Raw genomic sequence first — 22,721 nt, forward strand, 5'->3', positions numbered from 1 at the left:
TAATATCTGCAAGCAGCTATTCCTAAATTATATGCATCCAAGCATTTCTGACTATAATCTATAACTCTTTCTATAGTAGCCATCACGCATGTTCCACTTGAATATTCAAGAACTCTGAAATTCCCTTATCTGATCATACTCTGTTGTCATATGTTCCTCTCTTTGTCTTGCAGCCCCGAACCCTGTCCTTCACACTTCAACCTCTAAGCCTCTCTGTTCTTTCCCAGACCATCACCCCTGCCTTAGTCCCATTCTCCTCCTTTCTCCATCTGGATCCCATAAGTGAATCACCCCAACTCTAAGTTGTCCTCACCTGTTTTCTACCTCTGGATCCCTTTATCGCATGATGGACTTTATATTGCTAAGTCTCAGTCTTGGGTCTTTCCCACCATTCTGGTCATCTACTGCTCAATAATGCAATTGAAAATTATTTATCTGTGCTCACTGACTCCACTGCAAATTTATGTTCCATAACCTCAACTGGACCCTCACCACGGTGAAGCAATTCTTTACACTTCTCTAGTCAATGTACTCTTCCATTCACCATAGCAGCTCTTTCTTTCTTTTTTTGGTTGTTGCAAGGCAATAGGGGTAAGTGACTTGCCCAAGGTCACACAGCTAGGTAATTATTAAGTGTTTGAGGCCAGATTTAATACCACCTAACTGTCCCTATAGCAGCTCTTTCAATTTTTTTCATCCTTTCTCAGAGCTCCAATCAACTCTAATATAATAAATGACACCTCAGTTGTGCCTGATTAAAAGGGGTATCTTCTCCCCTCACCCTCCAAAAAATCATCCTTTAAGGTTCACAAGGTACTTTGTTATATCATTTTCAGAGCAGCCCTGTGAGGTAGGTGTTACTTTGGCAAAAAGGTGAAACTTTGGAGGACTAAGGGTTCTGCAACTACCCAGCTGGCAAGTATTAGAGGAAGTGGTGAGATCTGAACTCAGATCTCACCTAACTCTAGAGTTCTGTCCACCACACCAGGACGTCTCTTGAGTCTAACCTGCCTTGTTTTGTTTTCTGTTGTTCCCCCTCTGTAAGGCTTGATTCCTCATCTAGACTCTAAGCTTCTGGAAGACAGGGCACCCATCTTTTCCTCAGAGTTGCTCACAGTATCTACCAATTCAATAAACATTTATTAAGTACCAGCGATGAGCCAGGTGCTGGGAACACAAAGACAAAACTGAAGTTGTCTCTGCCCTCAAGGTGTTTGCATCCTACAGGGGAAACGCTGTATACACAGAAAATTAAAAACAAAATACAAAGAAACTTGGATTGAGAACTCCCCAATCTAATGGACAAAAGAGTAGCCTTGGAGATAGGAAAACAAGAGTTCCAGTCTTTTTTCCTGACCCCTATGTAAATGCTTCTCAGATCCAGTCACCTCTTTGGCCCTAAGCTGGTGCTCATCTGCATTTGGAGAGGGCATTTCCACACTAGGATGAACTTCATACTGATGAAATGTGGAGTGTAGACAATGATTTCTGGGGGAGGGCACTGGGGGAGGGCACTAGCAACTTGGCAGGAGGTCAATCAGTGTAGTCTTCCCATAGGAGGTGCTACAAGAGTTTTGAAGGGAAGCAAGAGATTCTAAAAGGCAGAAGAAGCCCACCCAAGGTGTGTAGATGGGATCTCTCCTGAGAACAATGAGTTGGCTGGTTTGGCTATACTGTTGTGGATGATGGGAGATGAGCATTTAAAAATTCTGGAAAGGGAGGGAGGCTGGCTGAATTCACTACCTGTAGGTCTCAAATCCGGGAATGGAACTTGATTTTCTATCAAGAAACTGATGATTTTGGGGGGAAAATCTCGATATCTGGTAGAAAGGAAATAACTCTAAACTAAAGGCAAAGAACTTCACAGTCCTAAAGTTCTGATGGGGTCCCAATGAATTCCTCTACCTCTGAAGCTCAGTTTTCATATCAGCAAAAAAAGGGTTAATTCTGCATTATATGTTTCATAGAATGGGGGAAGAAACTCATGAATACACACACAAAATATACATACATGTTATGCATATAGACATATAGTCATGTGCATATATTTATAAATTTTATGTTATGCTAGAAAATTTAGGTAAAATGAGAAACAGTGGTCTCTGATATATCAGTGAAGCTATAATAAATTGAGTCAATGAACTCTCTCATTAAAGTAATTTTTATTTTTGGAACTTTGAATGGTTGGGCACAAAATAAGTAGTTTAATTTAGGTAGAATTGTCATTTTTATTATATTAGCTCGACCTATCCATGAGCAGTTGATTTTGCCCAGTTATTTAAATCTGAGACACCAATGAGTTCTCTCAATGACTGAAGACTACATTGTAGGAGTCTTTGATCTTAATACAGTTTTGGGGAGTACAGAGTTGGGTAGATGAAGAAGACAACATGATTGATTACAGTATAGACAGCATCATAGGGGTAGGGACAACATGATTGGTTATTTTATTTTAGGATATTTTGCAAGGCAATGGGGCTAAGTGACTTGCCCAAGGTTACATTGCTAAGTAAGTTTTAAGTGTCTGAGTCTGGATTTGAACTCAGGTCCTCTCGGCTCCAGGGCCGATGCTCCATCCACTACACCACCTAACTGTCCGTGATTGGCTATTTTAAAGAAAGTGACTAACACCGATACTGAGCTAGTAACCACTCCTTTCTGACTATTAAGAAATGTTCATTGTTTTATGGGACCCATCGACATCTTGCAGATCTTGTTGGTGAACCTTAGTTAGCAGATCCCTGGAATCTAGAAGGGTTTGTTAGGGAGATAAGACCTCCTTCTTTGAATAACAACAGTCCATGTCAGACAGCTCAATTTATAGGTCTTCAAAGATAAGGTTTGGTAGAAAACAGGTTTTATTTTAATTATATCTTTAAACTAATACAGAAGGGAAATGGGACAATAATACAGAATAAGGTCAATTATAAAAATGATACAGAATCCATTTAATTTTTTCAACTGAATACAGAGGGTATTAACACACAATACACATGTACACAATACACACATAATGCATATTTATACATACACTCCCAGTACACACTTACATAGATCTATATAATGGATACATCATACATACATACATTCATACACATACAGCTTCTTGTCTCTAAAATGATGGGCAACGAGGCAGACGGTGCTAGGATCATACCTATGCCCATGGATACTTGGGCTGCTGTACCCAGTAGATGCTTATCAGTGGGTCTAGTTAGGCCTGGGCAGCCACTCCTTTACCTAGCTGGCAGGGGTAAGGGGTTGGGGCAGGCAGGCCTCTGGGAGGGACTGTGCATCCCATCCCCTCTCCTCAAAGGTAACTTCTGGGGTGACAGAATTCTGGACTGTGAGTCAGAAAAATGTCTGTCTGCCCCCTGGTTCCCTTTATCATCTTGGGAAAGCCATCAAATCTAAGCCCCTAGACCTGGAACGGACCTCAAGACCATCTAGGCCCTCCCCTCATTTTTCAAAAGGGGAAACAGAGGCCCAGGAAGATGAAATTATTTCCCTGCGCTCATACAAGTTGTGAGCAAATATCTATCATCCCCGAGCCCTTTCACTCTTGGTTTTCATTGTACCCATTTCTCTCTATGGGTTTTACTTTCCTCATTTGACAAGTGAGGGGTCTGGACTAGACTCAGGCCTATTCCCCTAGAGGATCTGTGAATGTGGCTAGGGAAAACCACATTGGTCTTTAATTCAATCCAATTGGTTTCCTTTGTAAAACCGTGAATTTGGTTTTCTTCCTTTAAAAGCATTATTTTGAAAAGACCAGAGTTTTCACTGCCCAAAGGGTCCAGGACACCCCAAAGCAAACAAGTCCTGGCCACAATCATGTCCAAAGTTCCTTCCTGTTCTATTCTCTCCTACCTTTCGTTGCATCTGTCCTTCCCCAATACATCCTAGTCCCCCTTCCTTCCTCAGTACCCCTGAGTACACCCATTCACTGAAGGCCCTTCTCCAATAGCCCCCCAGTTCTTTTCGGACTTTCGCCTTCCGCTGCTTCTGGGTCACTTCCTGCATAGCAGGCCCCTATGGGTACTCTCCACCAGGAGCAAGGGGAAGGACACAGGGTCTGGCTTCCAAGTCTGACTGGATCATAAGAGGACGTTGGTTCCCTCCTTCCCCCACCCCCCCTTCAGAAGAAGACGCTGCCAGGATGCAGTTCCCGGCTTCTCTTCTGCTCCCCCACCCACCCCAACTCCAAGAAGAAAGGGAACCTGACTTACCTTTGTAAGCCACAGGTAGGGCAGGGCCAGAATGCAGGCCACGGGAGGCCCTGTTTGTCCAGGCTCAAGGTCTCTCCCCCTGCTCCCCCCTTCCTGGGCCCCAGATCAATGACCGGACAACATGGCCTCTTGCTCCGGCCCTTGTTCCCCCTGGCCCAGGGCCCCTGGCTCCATGTCGCCCAGTACCTCCAGCTTCCTTTGCCAGTCTGGGCCACCCGGAGAGTATTGTGCTTCTCCAGGGCTGGGGGGGACCCCAGTGGGCTGGGATCAGCTTGCTGATGCTGTAAACAGCTGGGGAAGAAAGCCAGCCCCCGCCCCTGCCCTCCATGGGCACCCCGGGGAAGGCAGGTGCAGGGAGATTGAAGTTCTCCCCCAGGGGAGCCCTAGTTGCCTAGTGACGTCCTTGAGTTCTTGGTTACATCTGCTGTTCCCGGGTCCCGTTAGGAGTTCGAGGAGGGGCTAAAGGTAGGTAGTGTGTGGATGGATGGAGAAGGGGGTGAAGAGGTGGGGCATGCCCTACCAGCTTGGTATACATACATGTGTGAGTACACCTAGGGCAGCTGAACTAGCCTAGGTGAACACTCTGGCCTCTGGCCTGGTCCCCCCACTAGCTGGGGTCTGAAGGACATAGCCCAGAAGCAAAACATGAGAAAGTTCCTACTAAGCTATGGAGAAAGCAGCATCAAGAGGGGAAAATCCAATGGTGGGGTTAACTAGACATATATTTTATAACCCCAAATCTGTGACCCCAAGCTAGAAATGATAGAATTAACATCATTAACTGTTGCTGCATATGTGTGTGTGTGTGTGGGGGGGTCTAGGCTATGTATATCCATGTGAACTGAAAATATCCTCAGATCTAGGTTTGTGGAGATCTTGGACACGGGTAGCAATGAGAGACAAAGGGATGCAGTACGAAAATCCCTGGACTTGGGAGTCCAGAGAGACAGGGGAGCACATCCCCCATCTGACTTCAGATACTGCCTCTCTCTAGTCTCAGCTTCCTCACTTATAAAATGGGCTCGAAAGTTCCCTTAAAGCTGACTTCACAGTTATTATGGGGAGAATGCTCTCTATAACCCTTATAAAGGAGTTCTTTAGGCAACATATTTAATCTGTGGGATATCATTTGAGAGGTAAGTATGATAGTAGGAGGTAGGTAGGATCCTCCCCATTTTACAGTTTAGGAAACTGAGGTTTAGAGAGAAGTGACTTATCCAGGCTGATACACGTACCAAGTGGGACTTGGATCTGTGTCTCCTGAATCCAAAGCAGAAGTCTTTCCACTATCCCCCTGTTGCTCTTTCTAAGAGAGGAATAAGAGAAGGGGTAGGGGAGTTGGGGACAGACTGGTGGGTGTTGGGGGGGGTAAGGAGGAGGATAGCTAAGGGATAACCCAGATCTAGGCTCTCCTTTACTTAATCTCAGCTCTTTGACCCCGAACTTTCTAAAGTCCCTACTGGGGGCCACATTGGCTTTACAGGTCACAGATTGGAATCTAATATATATATATATTTTGTAAATCCTGGCTCCCTTTGGCAGGTTGGATCCTATTTTTAAATGTATCACATAAACAAATCATATTGAAACACAGTCATCAAAATCTTTAAAGAGCAAGTTTGGAAATTTCATTTTAAGAACCACAGGGCCCCTTTGTAGTTTTCCTCCTGGCCTGAGACCACCTCAACCCCTCCAGGACCCCTTTGGAAGGGAGAGCAGATTGTTGGGGAAATGAGCTGTTTGTGCTGGGGTGGCCAAGAGGGCAAACTGTCGCAGTCTGAGGGCTGAGTATAGAGCAGCATCATGAACTCAAACTCTGCCCTAAAAACCAACCCTGGGGCTTCTTGCTTACCTGGTTTGTCTTTTATTCTCTCTTCCTCTTGTTCCCCAGCTAGATTATAAAACGCTTGAGCACAGAAATTTTTCTGTTCCTTATTTCTCCCGTTAAGTTCCCCAAGACTATAGTCTCAGGAAAGATAAAATATCTTTAAGCATGGATAGATAGATAGATGCATTAGATAGATATAAACATAGATAATTAAATAATATATATATATATATATATATATATATATATATATACTCACACATATATGTAGGCTTATTTTATTTTCCCCTATCATTATTTCTCTGAAGGTTGATAGTAGTCTCCTTCTTGAGTCCAAGACATTCCATGGTTTTCTAAATCAACCAATTGGGTCTGTGGCTTTTCACCACCCCTGGATCCTTCAACACCCCAGGAAAAGGTCTCCTTCCCCACACTCAGAAATAGCCTTGAGGACTATTAGCCCATTCCCATTATATACTACTATATTATTACCCCCCTCCCCCAGTATTGCCCTATTGCCTTGGACACTTCATTTGCCTTAGAGGAGATATGGAAGAGACAGTAACTCCCAGGCTCTTAGAGTCAGACCTAAAAGGGACTTCAGAGGCCATGGAGACAGATAAATGGAGAATATTTTAGAGGTCATTCAGTCCAACTGCTTTCCCATGTGACAGATAAGGACATTAAGGACTGGGAGGTTAGGGGACTCATCTAAAGTCACAACAAATGTGTCAGAGGCAGGGATTTGACTTCAGGGCCTCTATTCTATCACACCCATAGAGACAACCCTTCCCTCCCAACTCAAGTTTGATTGTTAGTCCCTCCCTTCATCTTTTCCCAAAGGGGCAACCCCTCACCCCAGGGACAACCCCTACTTGATGGTGGAAAGGAAGTGGGTGGCAGGCGAAGCTAACAAAAGATGTCTGTGTGTTTAGCCAATGACTACGCAGCAGAGAGTGGGGGTGGGGAACCAGCTGTCGCAGAGTCTAGCCGGGGGTTGCGAGCAGAGGACCCAAGAATGACCGACTCCTCCTCCCTAGCTCTCCCCCCAAAGCTCTCTAGGCCCATTCTCGGGACTGTGGCTTTAGGGAGGGAACAGAGAGGTCAGGCTGATGTTTGAATAGAAAATTAGAAAGAGCCAGGTTGGCTTGTGCAATCTCTTTCCTCTGTAAACAGGCCAGAGACCTCTTGGTCTGGGTTCTCAGCCAAGAGCTCAGGTGACCACATAAGCCTCAGTCCTCTGCTAAGGTACAAGGGAGAGCTAGCGAGTCATTGACCCTTTCCTTTCCTTATTGAAGGGCAGTCTGTGGGCTAGAAAACCAGGCTTTAAAGGAACAGATTTTCAATTCTGGACCCCTCCGGCAGTCAATCTGGGAGACTCCTTGGAATCATGCTATTAAATGAATAAAATAAATCACATAGATTTACTGTGACAACCAAGTTTATTAAATTAGAATTATCAAAACTTGGGGGGGAAACAGATTTATGAAACCCCAGACAAAGGCTCCTTATTTGGGGGGGAACTGAAAATATTGTCAAATTTTGCAATCAAACTAAAATACCAAGGAATCCTTGAATCCAGAGCTAGGAGAGATCTCAGTTTCCCCATCTGTAAAGTGATGAGGTTGTACTAGATGGTAACTCAGGTCCCTCAGATCTCTAAATCTATGATCTTATAAATTTCCTCATTTTACAAAAGAGGATATGGAGGCCTAGGAAAAAGAGAGAACTTACTTAAGTTTGTAAGGTACTAAGTGTTGGGGGAGGATCTGAACCAAAACCTCCCAGTCTAGCCTCATGCCCTCCCTGTCTTTTTTTCCTTTTTTTTCCCCTTGCCTTTCCCCCTCTAAAAGTCCTGCAGAATAAGCATGAATTTACCAGACACATTGATTGTGTAAGGGTCCCTGATATAGGAATGAGAATTCTACTCCTCACTTCCAACAAGCCTATTTCTAGCTCCTTGTGGGAAAGACAGAACTCTATAGGGATAGACTGAGGAGGGCTCCCAGGGGTGTGGACTGCTCTGTAATGAGAGCCTGGGGGGCCCAGCCCTCAGGACTCTGTGCAGCCCATGCAGTGAGGGATCTTGGAAGGCAGAAGAGTGATCAACACTGGCCTCAGACCCCAGGGGACATGAGCTTTAGTCCTGACTCTTCAGTTCAGTAACAGGTTGGGATTACATTATTTTCATTGTTAGGCCAACTCTAAATTGGAGGATCTTCTCAGCCCTGATATTTCCTGTTCTAAAACCCTCCTCAGCTCTGACATTCCATGATTCTAGAATATTATTTGCTAAAGAGAATATGATAAAAGGTAGACTCACCTTTTACCCCAATGAAAAGCCCTTAGCAATGGTTTGTTTTGTTTTCTTAAACATACTTCTAGAGAATCTGCTTTGAGTGAGCCCCCAAATAAGATACTGGGGGGGATGGGACTTTGTATTTTAAAGTTTCTATTCTTAGGAGTTAATATTTGAAGTATTTGAAGTACATGTGTTTTTCTCTTTCCTCTCCCTTCCTCCCTCCCTCTCATCCTTCCTTCTCTCCCCTCTTCTTCTTCCCTTTCTTTCCTTCCTTCCTTCCTTCCTTCCTTCCTTCCTTCCATAACCAGGACCTCTTGCTACCAAGGAAGCATCTTGGAGGCAATAGAGTATGGAGAACACAGTAGAGTATGGCAAACACAGAGTATGGAGAAATCTGGCAACCCAAATTGGAATGCCAATATTATCTCTAGCCTTGAAGTCTGGGTGAGTGGTTTCCCCTCTCAGAATATATAGTTTTCTCAATTTTAAAGTGGACATAATAATGATACTTTCATGGAACTTTTCTGAGGCTCAGGTGGCATAATTTGCCCAGTACACTTTATAAACATCATCCAGCCTGCTCATTTTACAGATGAATATATTGAGACCTTTGGAGGTTAAGGGATTTGTCCAAGATCACATGGACAGTGTGAGGAATCAGTCTCAAACAGAGCAATAAAGTTCGTGAACCGGCAACAGTAAGTTTTTGTCATTGTATTGTCATCATTATTCTTACTCTTCTTCCTCCTCCTGTCCTTTCTTCCTCCTGCTCCTTCTGCTCCTCTTCCTTCTTGTTCTTATTCTTGTTCTTCTTTTCTTTTTCATCTTCTCTACCTTCACTCCATCATCTTGGCTCTGTTCCCCTCCTCCTTCTCCTCCTCCTCCTTCTCCTCCTCCTCCTCAGATAGAAATAGTTCAAGGGCGAGTCACCAGTCTACAATTATCCTTATATAGCTAATATTTTCAGTATTGTTTTGACTGTGGCTATAATTATTATCAATTTCATAGGTTTAAGACCATCTACTCTGATAACTACATCTGTAGATGAAGCAACTAAGGTCCAGAGAGGCCAATGTCACACAACCAGTGAGAAGAGAGAAGAGGTCAGCCCAATCTTTAGTCATTTCCAATGCCATCCAAGGTCTCAAGGATCAAAGAAGTTAAAGCACCATGTAGCCAAATAATCATAATGTAAAACAGTTATGTGGTAAGGAAGTTCCTACCTTAACGAAATAAGTGGACTTGAGTGAATGACCTTTAATGACCCTTCCTCAATGTGTATGAGAAAGGACCATCATGCTGTGAGAAAGCCCAAGAGGGAAAAATTATATCTAGATGAAAGGAGGAGTTGATTCTGGAAACCTTCAAAGAGGAGGGGACTTTTGTCCCGAGCTTTGAAGCATAGAAAGGATGATATCTGAATTGAAAGAAGATGGAGGACATTCTAGGTGGAGAAGCACCATGTGCAGAAGCAAGAACATACATGATCTGGCAAATCACCAGGTATGTATAGGGTATTGGATGGTTAATGGAAATAAAAGAGAGATGAGAGTAGAAAGGTCCAAGAAGTGCAATCAGAGGGGCAATTGGCTTTAGCTTTGGAAAGTCAGATACTGATGCTGGAAATTCAAGAATAATATTAGCCTGTCTCCCTCAATGAGGAAGATGGCAAAAAGAAGAGTCCAAATTTGTTGACTGATATTCAGATCAATTTTCTTCTGAAATGACTCACAAGAAGGAAGGTCATTACATAGCACTGGGTGAGAGGATTAGTCAACTCTTTTTAGGCAGTTTTCCCTGTGTAGCGTAAATATTTTTTCTTTTAATTTTTTAAAAAAATTTATTTTTTCCAATTACATGTAAATATAGCTTTCAACATTCATTTTTGTAAGATTTTTAGTTCTACATTTTTCTCCCTTTCCTTTCCCTAACCCCTCCCCATGACAGTGAGTAATCTGATATAGGTTATATATGTACAAGCATGTTTAACATATTTCCATATTAGTCATGTTGTGAAAGAAGAATAAGAATTAAAAGAGGGGGGGAAACTGTGAAAAAGGAAAGAAATCCATAAGTTTTTAAAAAATTTTATTTATTTAAGGCAATGGGGTTAAGTGATTTGCCTAATGTCACTCCATAAGTTTTTTTTTTGTAAGGCAAATGGGGTTAAGTGGCTTGCCCAAGGCCACACAACTAGGTAATTATTAAGTGTCTGAGGCTGGATTTGAACCCAGGTACTCCTGACTCCAGGGCCAGTGCTTTATCCACTATGCCACCTAGCCGCCCCTACTCCATAAAGTTTTTAAAAGTGAAAATAGTCTGCTTTGGTCTGTATTTGGATTCCACAGATTTTTCTGTGGATGTGGATGGCATTTTCTATTACAAGTCTTTTAGAATTGTCCTTGATCATTGAATTGCTGAGAGGATATAAATCTAACATTAGTTGTCACAATGTCATAGTTATTATCACAATGTTGCTGTTAATGTGTAACTCCTGGTTCTGTAATGCTTTCCTGGTTCTGCTCACTTCACTCAGCATCAGTTCATGCAAGTCTTTCTAGGCTTTTCTGAAATCTACCCTCTCATGATTTCTTAAAGAACAATAGTAATCCATGACATTCATATACTACAATTTGTGGTATATGAATTCTTCAATTGATGGTATTTAAGAGAAGACTTCACTAGAAATAACCTGTGGGGTTTTTTTTAATTGTTTTTTTTTAGGTTTTTGCAAGGCAAATGGGGTTAAGTGGCTTGCCCAAGGCCACTCAGCTAGGTAATGATTAAGTGTCTGAGGCCGAATTTGAACTCAGGTACTCCTGATTCCAGGGCCGGTGCTCTATCCACTGCACCATCTAGCCGCCTCTGTGGGGGTTTTACTGGGAATATTCCACTCAATGAGCATTCCCTCAATTTCCATTTCTTTTTCCCTAAAAAAAGATCTGCTAAAAACATTTTTGTACACATGGGTCTTTTTCTCTTTTTTAGAGTATCTCTTTGGGATATAGACCCAGTAGTGGAATTGTTAGATCAAAGGGTATGAGCAGCTTTATTGCCCTTTGGACATAGTTCCAAATTGTTCTCCAGAATGGTTGGATCAGGTCACAACTTCCCCAATGCATTTGTGTTTGGGCGGATTTTCAGCTTGCAAACATCTTCTGTGCCATCCATGTAATGACACTGAAATGTCCTGTTGACTGTAATAACAATATCATCATAACAAACCTTCTGTTCCCTAATCTATTCTCTAAACTATACCTAGTTGAAACAACTTGAAATGATGGCAGGTTTTTGTGGGACCCTAATGAGGACCTTTGAACACTAGGCTAAGGAATTCAATAAACAATGGAAAATTCAATAAGGACTCTGATATCAGCAGGGCAGACCTATGTTTAGGGCACTTAAGTCATAGGGCATTTAAGGTTGGAAGTGCCTTGGTATTGTTTACTAAGCATTTATTAAGTATTAAATACTTATTTTATTTCAAGTACTGAGGAAGATGAGCAGTTTAGATAAATTGATGTCCTCATCTTCATGGAGTATTGATATAGGAGCATAATTGCTTTGCAGATTACTATAATGCCTAATGTTCCCTCTTAAGCACACCAGTGAGGGACCAAAAAAGTACTCCAGGAAGATAAAGAGGGAAGAAATAAACATTTATTAAATACCTACTATGCAGCAGACACTGTGTTAAGTAAACATTTTTTTTCAAAGATTTTATTTATTTTAAATTTTACAATTTTCCCCCTAATCTTACTTTCCTCCCCCCCATCCCCCCACAGAAGGCAATTTGCCAGTCTATACAATTGTTTTCATGGTATACACTGATGCAAATTGAATGTGATGAGAGAGAAATCATATCCTTTTTTTTTTTTTGCAAGGCAAACGGGGTTAAGTGGCTTGCCCAAGGCCACACAGCTAGGTAATTATTAAGTGTCTGAGACCGGATTTGAACCCAGGTACTCCTGACTCCAGGGCCAGTGCTTTATCCACTATGCCACCTAGCCGCCCCGAGAAATCATATCCTTAAGGAAGAAAAATAAAGTATAAGAGATAGCAAAAGTACATACTAAGATAATGATTTTTTTTCTAAATTGAAGGGAATAGTCTTTGCTCTTTGTTTAAATTCCACTGTTCTTTCTCTGGATACAGATGGTATTCTCCATCACAGACAGCCCAAAATTGTGCTTGATTGTTGCACTGATGGAATGAGCAAGTCCATCAAGGTTGATCGTCACCCCCCATGTTGCTGTTAGGGTGGACAGTGTTTTTCTGGTTCTGCTTATCTCACTCAGCATCAGTTCATGCAAATTCCTCCAGGATTCCCTGAATTCCCCTCCCTCCTGGTTTCTAATAGAACAATAGTGTTCCATGACATACATATACCACAGTTTGCTAAGCCATTCCCCAATTGATGGACATTTACTTGATTTCCAATTCTTTGCCACTACAAACAGGGCTGCTATGAATATTTTTGTACAAGTGACGTTTTTACCCTTTTTCATCATCTCTTCAGGGTATAGACCCAGTAATAGTATTGCTGGATCAAAAGGAATTCACATTTTTGCTGCCCTTTGGGTGCAGTTCCAGATTGCTCTCCAGAAAGGTTGGATGAGTTCACAGCTCCACCAACAATGTATTAGTGTCCCAGATTTCCTACATCCCTTCCAATATTGATCATTGTCCTTTCTAGTCATTTTGGCCAGTCTGAGAGGTGTGAGGTAGTACCTCAGAGATGCTTTAATTTGCATTTCTCTAACAAGTAATGATTTAGAGCAATTTTTCATATGACTATGAATCGATTTGATTTCCTCATCTGTAAATTGCCTTTGCATATCCTTTAACAATTTGTCAATTGGGGAATGGCATGTTCTTTTTTAAATTTGACTCAGTTCTTTGTATATTTTAGAAATGAGTTCTTTGTCAGAAATACTAGCTGTAAAGATTGTTTCCCAGTTTATTACATTTCTTTTGATCTTGGTTACAGTGGTTTTGTCTGTGCAAAAGCTTCTTAATTTAATGTAATCAAAATCATCTAGTTTGTTTTTAGCAATGTTCTCCATCTCTTCCTTAGTCATGAACTACTTTCCTTAGATCTGACAGGTAAGCTACTCCTTGATCTTCTAGTTTGCTTATAATTTGTTTTTTTATGTTTAAATCCTGTATCCATTTGAATCTTATCTTGGCATAGGGTTAAGTAAATATAATATTTAATATTAATATTATCAAATATTATCTCATTAGGTCCAGAAGGTCTACAGAGGAAGATGTAACTGACCAAAGAAGGCAAATGAAGCACTGAGACCCAAAAGGGTTGTGTCTTGGAAAATCTATGACCTATGACCTATATGACCACTAACCAAGGTCATATATATAGTCTCCCAGGATCTAAACCCAGGTATCCTAATTATAAATCTAATATTATAAATCTAATATATATTTAAGTAATGAGATATCATCATCATAATCCATCTCTCCTTCTGTAACCTTTGCTTTTTCAACAGTATATATTAGGGATATAGACTTAGCAGAGGTAGGAGCCCCAAGGGCATCTACTCAAATCCCTCATGTTATAGATCAGAGCCATCCAATTTACTTTTTAAACTTTTTAAAAGTTTTTATTGAAATGTTAGATAATATATCTTGATTTGACATTTTAGTGAGAACTCTACGATAGCAATTTTGTTTACTAAGGCATTTAATAAAACCACAGGTGGGCTGCATAAAATCGCCCTACTGGCCACATTTTAGATAGCCCAATTATAGATGATGAAACTGAGGTCCTTGGAAATTAAGTGGCTTGCCCAAAGTCACATGAGTAATGTAATGGGTAAGTCAGTCCCAGTGATTGTAACAGAACCCATGGGACAGTTCTCAGACTGGCAGCATTCAGCACAAGTGATGTTATTAGTAGGGGTGGTAGGAAAGTCATGGAGGTTGGGGTATATGAGTTGACCCTCTTCTAGGGTAAACAGGTTAGCTGTTCAGACTCAGAAGATCTCTTAAAGGCCTTTCAAGGATATGTCACAGACTCTCAGTGGGAGACAGCTCATCTGTTGTCTAAAAAAGTCAGTTATGGTACCTGGAAAACAAGGTGTATGGTTGGCAATTGCTAACAAACTAAGACGTGATGATATTTCTCTGAAAATATGTGTGGGATGTTAGACATGATCTCTGTGGTGAAAGGCTGTCTTAATGAAACTATCAGAGAAACAACCAGCCAACCAAGTAAACGTCAGATCTAGGAGGGGACTTTGAGCTCACGGGAACAGAGATCTACATTTGAAGGGAACTTCAGGGGACACTAATTAACTCCATTATTTTCCAGAGGAGAAATATAGGCCTGTAGGGGTGAAGAGATATGCCTAGTATCACCCAGTTAGGATTGGAGCAGGATGTGAACACAGGCCTTCTTGACACCATGGCCAGCAATCTGTCGACTAAGTCATCTGGTCTTACCACTCTCATTATCCAGAAGAAATAAAGACTCAGAAAATGAGCGACTTGCTTAAAATGACACAGAAATGAAGCAACAGAACTAGCTCTATTGCTTCTTGTGACTTACATCTGATATGGCAAAATCAAGAGACAGCTCAGGTTGTTAGAATGCCTAAGTTGCCTTAAAGGGCGTTATCAATAAGTTGTTGACTTTATGTACCCTTTCTCTCACACTAAATCCCATTCCAATTTTCACATGATTAAAAATGTTTTTTATTTAATGCACAATGTCTTCCCCTAAACTTTTGGGAAACACAGTCTAAGAGATATGAAAAAAATAGTTCTTAACTATTATTGATATTTCTTTCTCCAAGCTTTTAGAGGATGACTCCAACTTTATCATCTGGAGAAAATTGCTTCTAAACCTTGTGACACTCTAGAAGGGAAGCTATGTCATTGTTTTTGTGACCTTGCCCCTCCTTCCTAGAGTGTAACCACCTTCCAAACAGGCATCACTTCAATGGCCTTCTTGGTCATTTTGGACCTTCCTGTGGTATTCCTCTAGTCTTCCTACCTTCATCATTCCCCCATGAAGTCTTTCTTGACTATTCCAGGCCATCCTTTTCTATCAACTTCCAAAAAAATCATAGTCATATATTTTGAGCTGGAAAGGACTTGAGAAGTCATTTAACCCAAGATCCCCATTTTCCAGAAGAGGGGAAAGAAATCCATGGTGGGGGAAAAAACCTGTTTGCCATGATTCAAGTACAAGAGTAAAGATTTGGACATAGTTCTTTTGACTCCAAATTCAGTATTCTTTCATTCACTAACTCACTCATTCACCAAACATTTATTGAAATTTATATAATGATTCCTGTATTAAAAGGAAGTTTAACAAGATAACTTCAAGTTTGAAATTTTATAACTACATCTCAAAGGATTTGGCTTAAAATTCTGGTTTTGCCATTTACTAGCTACGAGAATGTGAGTTGGTCTCTTTCCTTCTCTGGATCTTAGTCTCTTCTTCTTTGAAGTGGTCAGATTAGATATCTCCCATTTCTAAATTCATTTTTTCAACCAACAAGTGTTTTCTTAGGAGGTTATTATGTGCTGGGACATTGTGTTAAGTGATTTGGACAAAAATACAATGAATGAAATAATCCTTATTAAAGTTTCAATTATTCAATTGTGTATACAGCTATATTTTAGTATTTTAGAACCTCTGGCCTGGAATTATAGTGAATTTTTTTTTTTTTTTTGCAAAATGCCAAAGGTGTTTCTGTAAGACTTCAGATTCATCCCTTCCCAATGCCCCCAACCTCCCTAAAAGGTTAACATTCATTAGCCTAAAGGAGGACCCCTGTTGTGGTCATCACCAGATACTCTGGCATCAATAATTTTGCAACTTTCTTCAATAGTGGTCTAGGTTTGAAGGGCTGAGAAAGAGATTTGGGGGTTTTTGAAAAGCACTTTCTCACGTTGTTTGTGACAATGGAAACTTTGAGTCAGGTGTACTCCTGGACAGAAGGTCTGGCTTTAACCACACCAAGAAACAGACACAAACAGACATGCCACAGGTTTCCAGCCCAGACACCCAATCTTGATCATAGAACAAAAAGGACCTTAGAAATCAACAATTCCACTTCTTCAGATGAGTAAAATGAGAGCCAGAGAAGAGAAACAATTTTCAACCATATCCCAAATCACTTCAATAGTTGCTACAAAGGTGAAGCTAGACTTTATGTCATTTGGCCCCTTACCCAGTTTAAAATGGGGCAATCCTGGCAAAAGCACCTTCTAAAATGAAGGGATTGTCTTGTGAAGAATTGAGTTCCCAGTTACTAGAAGTGTTTGGGCAGAGTCTAGATGACCAACTATGTATGATGCTATGAGGAAGATTCCTTCATTGAGAGAGAATTGAGTTAGACGTCCTCTTTGGCCCCTTCTCAAAATGGCTATTTATCAAAAACATGTCTTTGTGGAAATCCACAAATCTGAGTTACTAAATATTTACTCTTTATAATTTAAATAGAATTTTAGAATCATATAGGTATGGATTCTCAGATCAATAGACTTTTTTGACTATTTGAATCATAGGTTATGATTAGTTTCTAGGGAAACAATGTGGAGGATATTTGGGAGTGGATAAAAGGAAGGGAAGAGAAAGAGAAAGATTACAGACCACTTAGCCAGATAGAAGTAATGGATGCTGAGCTGCTCCCATAATATTCCTAATACAGTTTCTCACACAAAATTGAGAGGAAGGTATATATATATATATATATATATATATATATATATATATATATATTTGATGGGAGATTTCCAATTTCTAAGATATAGTCTCTAACATAGTGAAACAGACAATTAAGAAAAAGCTAGATATAATAGAAAATATAATCACATATACATTTTATGAGAGAAAATTTGACTGTATATGTATTGGGGAATGACTTTTAGTCTTATATACTTTTAATACTACCTGTTTTTTCTAGATGTCATTCCTATTACCAGATAAATTGACTTAGGATCAGTAAATTATACATATGTAAAGAATTATGATGAAGGAGATGATACCATTGATTCATGAATGGAGTCATTGCTCAATATTTCAACAAAAAACTATCTAAAAAAAGTAAAAGTAACAGGATATAAAGGATTTCACATCTGAGATTTGGGCTTTCATAATTTCATTCTTTTCCCAGATGTGGCCAGTGAACCAACACCTCCTTAAAAATCAAAGTGTGGGGCGGTAGGTATTTCCCTCAGTCCAAGATTTTCACCTTTCATGATTTTCTACAATTTCTCTGATCAAAGAACCCTAAGCTAAGGAGACCAAACTTCCTGACATTCCTGGTCCCCAGAGACAGTTTGGTTTCCAGTTTTAAACACCACCCCAAATCTCTGATTATCTTCTCCATTGTTCCTCTATTATTGTAATTGTTTACCTTATTTTGGCATCTTCTCTTTATCTTTCCTTCCTCTACATGCACATACTCTGCATTAGGAATGTATTTCTAGGTGTTTATTTTTCCACAAGTAAAAATGGAGAAATTGAACAAATTCCAGTATAATATACCAAAGTTAACAAGCTACTGGAACCTATCTACTACTGTGCACATTACTGGGCTGTAACAACAATGTCAAGAGAAATCTAGGAAGATTCATAACCACTACAGTGGACCCAGAAATATACAAACAAATAATTGGGTACAGATGTGTAAATACACACATATAATAGATATAGCATATCTACATAATTATATATGTACATAAACACAAATCCATATATTCAATGACTACAACAATGAAAGTAGAAAGAACACTGAAGATTAGTTGAATTCTTGTGATTGAAAGGTCCAATCAGTCCCAGAGAACAATAGATTAAACACAATTCCTTCTGGCAGAGAAGAGGTGGACCTTAGGAATCAAATGTTCATACCCTATCAGATACATTCAGGTTTGCCTGTAGTCTTTGTTGTTGTTTAACTGTTTTCCTTTGTGATAAGAGAAGGTTCAAAGGAAGGGGTATATCAGGAAATGACTGTGGTATATCAACATAAGGCATCAGTAAAGCTTGAAGAAGTAAATCACCCCACATTTGGGGTCATAAGAAATGCTAGTAGAGAAAACTTCACAGTTCCAGATGTGGTTGGTATCTATACCTTTCTAAAAAAATTATGAACTTTAAAAATAAGCAAGCCTGAACATTTTAATTTCAAAGCTGAGCATTGAAGAGGATTATATATAAATTAAACTTATTGCTCTCCAGGTCTCTGGGCCTAATTTGTCTCAGGTAAGTAAATCTCTCTAATCTGGAATGCTGAATGTCTCTGAGATAGCATACCTACTCTTCCCCGTGTTGTGTTTTTCTTCTCAAAATATCCCTGAGCTGGTTTGAGATCAGCCCACTGATTATCTGATTATTGGTTAATTCTACAATCTCTAATTCACTTTCAACTAATCAGGAAATCTCCTGATGGGTCCTTATGCAGCCACTCACATACCTGTCTTTATAATGGATCTAATGCAACACGTCATTAGGGAAGAGGGGATTAAAAAAAGAAGAAGCAGCTCACATTTAGAATTTTCCCAATCCTTTCCAAAATAGGTAGACTTTTGACTATCAGGGGGGCCAGAGAGAAATGTGTTGACACACAGTATAGATTGTGAAAAGATTAGAGAATATCTTGTCTACTGGATGCTTTCCCCCACTCTTCCCTCCACATTTCTGTCTCAAAGATAGAGGAAGGCACTACCTTGGCAACACTTTGTGTATTTATTGTTTATGAGACCTTGAAAGAATGAAAAGAACAAAGGTGCCCGAGTTGGAAGGCGAAATAAAGGTGATAAAGATCAGCGTTCATTTATTAAGAAGCTAGTTTATGTCAGACATTCTCTAATGACTGAGAATACAAATACAAAAGTAAAACAGTCCCTGTCCTCAAGGAGCTTACATTCTCATCAGACAGAAAGCATGTGTACTTATAAGATACATAGAAAGGGGAAATAAAGATAAGCTTAGATAAGAAGAAACTGGCTGTTGAGTTCAGGAATAGATTTTCTACAGATGTAGCTACTTCTTGAAGGAATATCGCTTCTATTATCCAGTTAGTTCCTTAGACTGATCCTGTGAGTCAGAGTACAAATCCTATTATCTCAATTTAATAGCTAAAGCCCAGAGATGGGGAGTGATTCTTACCTTGAACAGGTGATCATCAGCCCATAACCCAATATGCCAGCTTCCCTCCATGTTACTGCTAAGTAAAATTTCTCTCCATTCAAGGGTTTCTTCCTCCTTAAATCCTTCCCTAACTCCCACAGCTGAAAGCACTTTGTTTAGCTCTCTCTCTCTCTCTCTCTCTCTCTCTCTCTCTCCATCAAAAACATTTGTAAACATGTTCATAGAATGACAGGGTAATAGAATTTAGAGGTGAAGGGGCCCTTAGGGAACAGAATGTAAGATCTGGAAGGGACTTCATTGATCAAGGAGGCTTGGGGGAAAGGGATTTTGTAGACTCTCTAATCCAATCCTTTCACTTTACAGATGAGAAACTTAGACCTGGGCTATAAAAAGACTTTCCCACAGTCAAAGAAAGGATCATAGGATTTTGAGCTGAGAGGGGATGAATTTCAATTGCTTCATTTTATATCTAGGAAACTGAGGCACAGAATCAGGAAACTAAAACTTCCGAGAAAAGTAAGTAGAATAACTTAGACCTGCAATTAGCTCTGCTGACTACAGGTCTAGTGCTCCTTTCACAAAACATCACAATTTTGTGAAAGGGCAGTATCTCCAAGTTAGTGCCAAGGTCAATGGGTAAGCCTACTCCACCTCCAGTTGCTTGCACCTCTCTGGTCCCTTTTAATTAGAATGATCTTCTGCCTTCTCTGTCTTCCTGCTCTCACTGTTCTTATTTGTCTCGACTTCACCCAATCTAGCCTTCTTCATCCTGTTTTCCTGTAATAGAAGTCCTGGTATCTTTGAATATCATTACCATTACCCCAGGCTTCCTGCCTGTGGCTTTACACTCATCTCACCCCATCAGTGAACTGTCATTGTCTAATATTCCACCAGGTATGCCATAGTTAGAAAAAAATGAACAGACAGGGTCACCAAGCATGGGGGGAAAATGGCCATGTTGGAACAGCTAAGGGGATCCTTTTCTAAAGGTAATCTGGATCTCTAAAAACCTGTTTGCCTGATCCACTCTCTAAAACAGTGAGGTATAGGAGAAAGAGCTCTGGATTCACTATTCGAGGACCTGAGTTCAAATCCTAATCTGCTACCAACTACTTGTGTGGTTGAGAGGCTTTAGGAAAATGTCTCAACATTTTAGGATTCAGATTCATCGTCAGTAAATGGAAGGGTATGGACTCAATTCTTTTCTTGTTCAAAATCCTAGGACTTACACCTTTCACCTTTTCTGGAAATGGGTGAAGACTGGTTTGGATTTTGAGTCTTCCTTCCCTCCCAAAGACTCAATGAACAAATCCCAAGGAACTCTAGGAAGGCAACGAGTAGTCTTGGATGCTTAGTAAATGGAAACTGTCATCTCAAATGTGTCTCTTAGGTGTATATCTGAGAGGGGCCCAAGAAAATTTACTAAAGCTTGGTTTCTTCCTAATGACTGCACATTCATTTGGCATATATATGTATATGTGTATATATATATATATTTAGTAAACACTTAATAAATGCTTTTCATTCATCATTTGTGGATAGTGAGAATGGCATCTTTATTCAATATTCCTTCACTTTAATCAATCTTTTGTGGAAATCATGGCATCATTTTTCTGATGTCATGGTCTTCTTTGAGATCGAAGGACAGCAACTACTACCACCATTCACTACTACCACTGACTTGACAAATGAAAAGAACCAACCCTGAACTCTACAGAAGTGAGTGACTTCAACTTCCATGATTTTTTTAAGAGCTGGAGGTTGATTATTAAATCAAACCTTCTCATTCGACAGAAAAGGAAATCAGGGCTCAGATTTTTTTTAAATACCCAGAAATTTTTTTTGAGATTATCTAATCTAACTTAATTTTTGAGCTGAGGAAAATGAGCCCCAGAGAAAGTTATCTTGCTCAGGGTTATACAACTTACAGATGGTGGAGACAGAACTAGAACCCAAGTCCTCTAAGACTAGAGTTCTTTCCCCTACACAGATATGCCCATTGTCTCACTGAGTCATTGACAGAACTGGGGCATACACCAAAGTCTACTGATCTCCAAACCTCCATCCTCTTTCTGCTGCATCACACAAGCCCCCCTGGTCCCTGATGAATCTGTTCAGTGTCCTTGTAAGCAAAGGAAGAAGAGAGGAAGAAGAGGCTCTTATCAATGACAAAACAAATCCATTCTCTAAGAGGTGAAGTCATTTTTAGGATGATCAAGTTAGTATGTGTTGAAGGCAAATCTGGAACCCAGAGCATCCTGAGTCTTGGCTCCTTTATATCAACTGAGACTCGAGCAAAATAATAACATATCCAAAATAGACATGAAGACATCATGTAAAGCCACACAACTGATGGGATTAACAGATGAGAATTGTTTACATTAGCACTCAATTGTCAAAGTGAAAGCAATTGGTCTTCTTTGCTTTTATCCAAAGGAGAAAATTGTGCCTGGGGCAAATTCACTTTATCGGACCAGTGGACAGGCCAAAAAAGATGGTGCTAGAAAGCATTGACACAGACTATCCAGGTACAAGGGGGACATCTGAAGACCATGGTATAGCACCAGAGGCAAGCAGCCCCTCCATCATGATAATGGCCTGCTAGCTTAGTCATTTCATGCAAGGTGGTGACTACAGCATTTTATGCTATTGCACTGAATTATTTCTAGGGATGACATTTGAGGATAATGGGAAGTTAAATTGTGAGTTTATTAGGATCAGAGGATTCCCCATGTAGAGCTAGAACTAGGGGAAGCTTTAAAGGTCACTAGGCCATTGTTAGCCTGGATTCCATGAAATTTCTTTCTTTCTTTCTTTCTTTTTAGATTTTTGCAAGGCAAATGGGGTTAAGTGGCTTGCCCAAGGCCACACAGCTAGGTCATTATTAAATGTCTGAGACCGGATTTGAACCCAGGTACTTCTGACTCCAGGGCTGGTGCTTTATCCACTACACCACCTAGCCGCCGATTCCATGAACTTTAAAAAAATTTTGATAACTAAAATAATTTTAAAAGTAAGGATTATTATGATCGACTTGATCCTTTCTATGTTATTTTAAGCATTTTAACTATTCTAAGGAGCTCATATTTTGACAACTATTTCAATGTAATTGGTTTCCATTGTAATCCTTTGTGTTTCATTATGTGCATTTTAAAAACAATTATGAAAAGAATATCATGGGATGTGCCAAAGAGATGGGACACACACACACACACACACACACACACACACACACACACA

General features: G+C 40.2%; 1 protein-coding gene and 1 long non-coding RNA gene across 5 annotated transcripts in view; one reads left to right on the forward strand and one right to left on the reverse strand.

Annotated features, from left to right (window-relative positions):
- Nucleotides 1–4,638, reverse strand: part of TMPRSS6 (transmembrane serine protease 6) — a 51,248-nt gene extending 46,610 nt beyond the window's left edge. The window contains exon 1 of one of the 2 annotated variants that reach the window (XM_074226857.1): nt 4,227–4,638. The gene's annotated coding sequence lies outside the window, so the exon portion shown is untranslated. The remainder of the gene's footprint in view (nt 1–4,226) is intronic. The other variant, XM_074226856.1, reaches the window with a different exon arrangement.
- On the forward strand, nt 3,997–20,992 carry LOC141515361 (uncharacterized). 3 transcript variants are annotated; one of them, XR_012476312.1, is made up of 5 exons: nt 3,997–4,691; nt 8,665–9,054; nt 9,365–9,859; nt 13,604–13,757; nt 20,704–20,992. It is a non-coding gene; the product is annotated as an uncharacterized LOC141515361 (long non-coding RNA). The 3 variants fall into 3 exon arrangements; XR_012476313.1 differs by lacking the exon at nt 20,704–20,992 and having other exon boundaries at nt 8,665–8,800; nt 8,949–9,054; nt 13,604–17,050; XR_012476311.1 differs by lacking the exon at nt 20,704–20,992 and having other exon boundaries at nt 13,604–17,050.
- The last annotated feature ends 1,729 nt before the right edge of the window (nt 20,993–22,721 follow it).

Source organism: Macrotis lagotis, chromosome 2 (assembly GCF_037893015.1).
Source record: "Macrotis lagotis isolate mMagLag1 chromosome 2, bilby.v1.9.chrom.fasta, whole genome shotgun sequence".
Taxonomy (NCBI): Eukaryota; Metazoa; Chordata; class Mammalia; order Peramelemorphia; family Peramelidae; genus Macrotis; species Macrotis lagotis.